The sequence below is a fragment of the Portunus trituberculatus genome, chromosome 10, assembly GCF_017591435.1.
Source record: "Portunus trituberculatus isolate SZX2019 chromosome 10, ASM1759143v1, whole genome shotgun sequence".
In the NCBI taxonomy this organism is placed as follows: domain Eukaryota; kingdom Metazoa; phylum Arthropoda; class Malacostraca; order Decapoda; family Portunidae; genus Portunus; species Portunus trituberculatus.
In genome coordinates, this window is record NC_059264.1 from 4,779,083 (window position 1) to 4,786,582 (window position 7,500).

The 7,500-nt window shown below is 38.2% G+C and overlaps 1 pseudogene; it reads right to left on the reverse strand.

The window, feature by feature from the left end:
* Positions 1–7,500, reverse strand: part of LOC123501848 — a 363,959-nt pseudogene that overhangs the window by 59,684 nt on the left and 296,775 nt on the right.

Consider the following 7,500-nt stretch of genomic DNA (forward strand, 5'->3'; position numbering starts at 1 on the left):
CATCGCCGCCCTGCAAAGAAAACGGGAGTATTTTTGCTGCTACTTCAAGAAAATGGGAACGTGTTTACCTTTACTCGTTGTAGAAAAGGAGAATTAGCTTTTAGTCCTTTAAGAAAATGTTTTGATCTCTTCTCCTTTTAGAAAATGGGAGAGTTTTTACTTTTACTCTTCTTTACTCTTCTCTCCTTACTCTTCTCTACTTACTCCCTTTACTTACTCCTCTCCTTTACTCTTCCCCTTTAAGAAAGTCTTTACCTTTACTCCTTCAAGAAAAGAAAACGGTGCTGTCTTCACTCCTTGTAGAAAACGAGGATGTCTTTACTACCTCAAGGAAAACGAGATTAGCTTTACTGGAGGTACTTTTGGCGCTTCCTTTAAAACGAACCTCTTTCAAGACAGTTCTCATAATTGTAGGCTCTCTCTCTCTCTGTCTGTCTCTCTCTCTCTGTCTGTCTGTCTGTCTCTCTCTCTCTCTCTCTCTCTCTCTCTCTCTCTCTCTCTCTCCTTTAAGCTCTGCCACCTTTACAAACCAATTTTTTTCTTGTGTTCTTCCCTCTAGTGCTAACCTTACTCGGAAATCATACATTAAAAAAAGACTGAGGGAGATTTTTCGCTTCCCCTCTTCTCCCTTTGACGGCCTGGTACTTTTAGAGAGCTTTTTTAACCCTCTTTTCTTTCCATCACTTTCTTTTCACCTCGTCTGGATGTCATGCTTGTTATTCCCCGAGAAACCAGAAATGAAAGACGTAAGAAAGAAGGTAAATAGAATGAAGAGCTGGAGGAATAAATAGATGGGATACACGAAAGTAGGTGAGAGAGAAGTGAGGTATGCAAAGGGAGAAATCTGCGTTTGAAGTTTGACTATTTTAGAAAACTGCTAATTTAACTATGGTAGAAGAGAGGCAGGATAGTCAAAATTGGAGAACAGGTGGAGGAAGGATGGAGGAAAGTCGGTGTAGGTGGAGGAAAGATGGAGGTAATTTGTGTAGGGAGATATGGAGGAAAAAATTGAGTAACTGGACGTAAGAAAAAGGAAACGAAAATGAAGAGGTGGAAGAGTAAATAGGAGATGGAATACACTAAAGTAGGTGCTAAGATCATAAGTTCAAGACGCAACAAGATCGTGTAACTTGCAACAACGATATATAAAAAAGACTTGAAGAATTTTTATATACATTTAAGCCTGGGAGTGTTGTGAAATGTGAAGATGTGAAGACGTTTTGCTACTGTGGAAGTTATAAGTGAAGTTTACAGGGATAGGTAAGATGGGAAACAGTGAGGGATCCAGGTGCTCTCATTGGGGGTGTTTTGCTGTGGTTACGTGTTTGACTAGTGGTAGAGAAGGATAGTAGAGTAGAAGGCTTCTCCTCATCTACCTTTCTGCTTCAAATAGGGATATATAATGAACAAAAATGTGATTGAGTGATAGAATAACTGAATGAATGACTGACTGATTTATTGACTGACTGATTGACTGACTGTCTGAATAATTGACTGACTGACTGACCGACTGAATGACCAACTGACCGACTGAGTGACTGAACGACTAACTGACTGACTGAATAATTGACTGACTGATTGACTGACTGAATAATTGACTGACTGACTGACTGACTGAACAATTGACTGAGTGACTGAACGACTAACAGACTGACTGAATAATTGACTAACTGACTAACTGACTGAATAATTGAATGACTGACTAAATGAATGAACGGACAAGTGGCTGACTAACTGACTGACTCACTGACTGACTGACTGACTGATTGAACAACTGACTGAGTGACTGACTAGCTGATCTAATAACTAATTCCTTAACTTTGCCCTAATTTATTGTAAACTATTTAATACAAGAGTGAGTTAGGAAATAGTGTAATCTGGATAACCTCTCTCTCTCTCTCTCTCTCTCTCTCTCTCTCTCTCTCTCTCTCTCTCTCTCTCTCTCCAATAAGCCACAGTCGCTCTTTATGGGCGCCACAAAGTAAGCATTATGTATCGGTAAGGGTTATGCTGCAGTTCGCCATAACGTGACTATTTTATTGCAACCTTCCTTTTTCGTAGATCCAGTGTGACGATACGAGCCTGGTGGTGGTGGTCGTGGTCGTGGTGGTGGTGGTGGTGGTTGCTTTTGTTGTTGCTATTGTTGTTATTGTTCTTGTTTTTGGTAGTTGTTCTGTTTTTGGTTTATTATTGTTATTGTTTTTGTTGTTGTTGTTTGCTGTTTATTGCTATTGCTGTTGTCATTGTTGTTGTTTTATCTACTGTTGTTGTTGTTGTTGTTGTTGTTATTGGTATCAGTCTTGTCATTATTTCATCATATGTTGTTTTCTTCATTTTCTCTTTTTACCTTCTTTTCCCTCTTTTTTTCATCAATTCTTTTTCTTTTCTCCATCTTGTTGTTGTTGTTGTTGTTGTTGTTGTTGTTGTTGTTGTTGTTGTTGTTGTTGTTGTTGTTGTTGTTGTCGTTCTTGTTGTTCTTTCCGCAAGCATCATCATCTAATCATACATGCTCTTTTTTGTTTTTACTTTATTTCCTTTTCTTCTTTCCTTCCTCTTTCCTTTCCTTCCATTTTCCTCCTTCTCTTTTTCTTCTTCCTCTGTTTCTTGTCCTAGATATCATTATGCATTTTTTTTTCATACAACTATCAATCACGCCTTCTTCTAGTCCTCCTCCTCTTCCTCCTCTTCCTCCTCCTCCTCCTTTTATCCTCTTCCTCTTTCTCTTCCTCTTTCTCCTACGAACTTTCCTCATTCAGTCTTTAATTTTATTTATTGTTCTTGTTTTATTGTTGTTTGTCTTGGTGCTATCTTTAATTTCTAACACAATTAATAACATCCCTTCCTGTCACTTCCCATTATTCAATTTCTCTTCTTCTTCTTCTCCTCCTCCTCCTCCTCCTCCTTCTCTTATTGTTTGTGGCAGAGCAAGAACTTCATCAACCTTCTTTGTTTTCTCCTTTTCCTCGTTATTTTCCTTCTCGTCTCCCTATTCCATGTATTTATTTGTTTTTGCATGTTTTATCATGTGCCTCTTTATTTCAAATCTAACCTAACCAAGGGAAACTAAAAAAGATAATATTTCTCTTCATTTTTCGTCTTATTTACCGTTACATCCTTTTTTTTTTTCTCTCATGTTGGTTTTGAAAAAAAAAAAATGTTAATCTATTTTTCTCTTCTCATTCCATTTTTTTTCTAACATAACTTTTCCTTCACTTTCACCATCTTCTGTTCCATGGCAGCCCAGTGAAGGCCATACAGCTTAAGTTCTTTCTATTCTTCCTTCGTCTCTTCGTCTACCATTTATCACTGCTTCCTGTTGACACCAGTTTCTAGTTCCGTGTCAGTCCAGTAAAGGTAAAAATGTCAACGATATTCTTCCTTTCCTTTTCCCACGTCTATTTTGTCATTCCGTTTCATTTGACCGTAACCTTTTCCATGCTTGCACAATATAAACTTTAATCGCTAATCTGTTATTTTTTTTTCATTCATTTCTCCGTATTCATTAAGCTATTGTGAATTGCTAACTAGTATTTTTTTTTCTATTCCATTTATGTGAAACTAGAAATGTCAATCTTACTTTTTTCTTTTCTATTTTATTCATTATTTCTTTAACTTTTTCCAGTAAACTTTATTTTTTGTGGCGGTTAATAAATGTTACAAACTTCAAAGTAACGCTGTTCTTCCTCTTCCTTCTCACTATTCAGCATTGCGTTTTCTTTTACCAACTAATGATATAAAACTATATTCTAATTCAATATAACCTTTCTCTCCCTTAGTGATCAGTTTTTCAATTACTATCAACTATTTTCATACCAATTCAATAAACCCACAACTCCTAATCTTTCCCCTCTTTTCATTTTTACAATCTCTTCCCATTACTTACCATACTTCTTTTCTAAATCAATATAGTCTTTCTCTCTTCTCCTTATTCAATATTTTTTTTTCATCAACCAACAAATATCTGTCATACTAATTCGATAAACACTCACTTCTTAATCTTTTCCTGTCATCTGCCACTCTTGTTTTCTAATTCAATATAATCTTTCTATTCCTCTTTCATCCCCTAATTCATCATTGTTTCTTTATCCATCAACAAATATTTTCACAGTAATTCAATAAACACACTTTTTTTTTTTACTTATTTATATCATGTGGGTTTTTCAGGGGAATTTATGTGCTAAAGGGGATACTTTTTGTGGTACCTCCTATCTCAAATCCCACCCGCTAGGAAACCGTTGCCCCGAGTGAGGAAGCCCAACCTACACTCGGACCGTGGACAGGATTCGAACCCGTGCACTTGGAGACCCCTCGGACCCCAAAGCACGCATGGTTCCACTTATCAATCTTTTCCTATCATCTGTCACTCTTATTTTCTATTTCAATATAAACTTTCTCTTCTTTATCCTTTTCATCATTATTTCTCTATTTACTAACAACTTCCTTACCAATCCAATAAACACTCAGTTATTAATCTTTTCCTATCATCTCTTACTATTGTTTTTCCAATTCAATATAATTTTTTCTTTTTATCCTTATTCATCATTATTTCTGTATTTAGCAACAATTTTCTTACTAATTTAATAAAACACAATCATTAATATTTTTATCTCATCTATTACTTTTTTTTCTAATTCAGTGTAAATTTTGTCGCCCTATTTCATCCCTTACCACCGCTTTTCTATTTACCAACAACGTCCTTATCAATTCAATAAATAAAAATACTAATCTTTTCTATGATGTCACTCTTGTTTTCTAATTCAATATAAACTTTCTTTCCTTATATCACCCCCTTACTCACCATTGGCTTTCTATTTACCGCCAACATCCATACCAACTCAATAAACACATTAAGCTTCTACTCACCAAAACATTACCATCCCTTTCCCATAACCCGGCTCTCTTATTTCCACCTCAACTGAATCACCCTGAAATTTCCAACGCTAACTTTCAACTCCACCGCCATTCAACGGAGTAAAAACACCAATTAGAGTAGAACCACCCGTGGGAAGCTACAGGTGAACTCAGATAAGAGAGGTTCTAGTGCAGGTAAGGGTCGTTAATTAAGGTAGGTGAGGATCATGGAGGGCAGGTAACAAGATCCAATTAGGAGAAGGTGAGCAGCTGGCAATAACATGGTTGATTATTTTGTGAGCTGGTTAATTTGTGAGTTCACCTGTGCCCTCACCTGTCTTCACCTGTACTCCGGCTACCCCTAACTCGAGGAAAGGGTGAAATGTCAAGAGAGAAACGAGGGTGACAAAGGTGAGGTTCTGGGAAACGCAAACACTGAAAGGACGAAGTGATAAAGAAACGTGTTAATCATTGTACCTGCGGAGGTTTGAAATGCATTGAAGGAGTAAACTAGAAAGAAGGCACGTAATCAAAGAGAGCATGTGACAAAAAAAAAAAAAATAAATAAATAAATAGATAAAACTGAAACGTGCGAACTTGATAAAAAAAAAAAGGTGATAAAAAGGCAGATGTGTCAAGGGCAGGTGATAATGATGATAACAGGTAACCAAAGGAAGAAAACACGAGAAAAATAATAAATAAAAAGAAATAAAGTGTGGTGAAACTGGATGGATTTTCAAATACTAAGATAATAATGATAAAAAATAGTGAAAGAGTGGGAGACGAAATCCTGTTAATGGGAGGAGGAGGAGGAGGAGGAGGAGGAGGAGGAGGAGGAGGAGGAGAGCAGAAAGTAAAGCAGAAACAACCAGCATGGACAGAAAAAAAAGATGAGGACAGTGGATGAAAAGAGAAAAAGAAAGAATGAAAACAAACAAGCAGTGGATAGAGCAAAGAAAAAAAAAGTCGAAAGAGGCTGATGAGAAAAAAAAAAGGAGTGAAGACAGAGAAAGTCGAGAAGATGAACGTTGAAAATAAATAAACAAAACAGGAAAAATGGAAAATAAAAAAAAGGAAGGAAGGAAGGAAGGAAGGAAAGAAATAGAGAATATAGAAAAAAAAGTGGAAGAGAGAGAGAGAGAGAGAGAGAGAGAGAGAGAGAGAGAGAGAGAGAGAGAGAGAGAATAAAAATGGAATGGAAATGATATATAAGAGTTAGGTAATAATAACAAGAATGAGACCCTTTCCTGACCAATAAAAACGAGGTGTATGTGTGTGTGTGTGTGTGTGTGTGTGTGTGTGTGTGTGTGTGTGTGTGTGTGTGTGTGTGTGTGTGTGTGGGAAAGGTTGCCTCCGTTAAAGATGATGATAGGACGTTGCGTGTGCTGGAAATAGAACAGTGGAGGAAGTGCATTGTTGTCATCTGTTCTTGTAATACGCATGCGAAATGTAAATAAAAGACTTAGACAAACAGAGTGACAGGCAGACAGACAGACGCACGCACACACACACACACACACACACACACACACACACACACACACACACACGCACACACACACACACAGATAGATAGTAAGTGCATACAAAGTGACTTAAAAATAATGATACACAAATATAAACTCCCTAACCCCCTCTCTCTCTCTCTCTCTCTCCCACACATGGAAAGTCAATAATCTCTTTTGCCATATACGAAGAAAACCTGATAATACCCCTAATCTTCCTCCCCTCTCACCTCTCTCCACTCCCTCCCCCTCACTCACTCCCCACTCATCCCATCACACCCCACTCACCCCTTCACTAACCCAACTCACCCCTTTCTACCCCACTCACCCCTACTCACCCTATCTCCCCCCCACTCACCCCAGTCACCTCTACTCACTCCCACTCACTCACCCACTCCCACTCTCCCACACTCACCCCATCGTCGTCATGCGCCGGAAGGAGGCCAGGTAGGAGCCAGGTGGAGTGTCCTCAGGTAGCGACAGGTGAGCGTGGGCGGAGGTGAAGGTAGGAGGGTTGTCATTTGCGTCCTGAAGGTGAAGTGAGACCCAGGTACTGTCCGTGTGGTGAGGGAAGTGCCAGCCGTCCTCACCCTGCGTTATTTGGGTGACGGGGAAGGGGAGGGGAAGGAATGGGGATGTGGGAGATGGGGAGAGTAAATGGCTGTGTTAGTTATGTTGGTGATAGGAAGTGATAGGAAGGTTGTAAGACATTTGTCCCTATCTTTTGGCTTATTCTTTAACCAATTTTTAGGGAACTTACATTTCAAGTGGACCTTTTTCTATTTTCACCTTTAGTTGCTCTAGGATAGTTTCTCTCTTGCATAAAAAAAGAGACTATAGAAAAAGGTAAAATAAAGGTAATATTAGTGATAGTGTAAGGGAAGAGGAAGGCGATAGAGAGAAACATAAGATTAGAAGAAGAAAAGATAAAATAAGAGAGAGATTAGGAAAGATGATTATGTGTTTGTGACAGTGGAGGGAAAGAGTAAATAAGGTTTAGAAAGGTAAGGTTAGAGAAGAAAGGTTAAAAAAGGTAACATTAGGAAAAATAATTAAATGTTTGTGACGCTAAAAGGAAAGAGGAAGGCGATGGAGAGAAAGGTAAGATTAGGGGAGGAAATGGTAAAATAAAGGTAAGATTAGG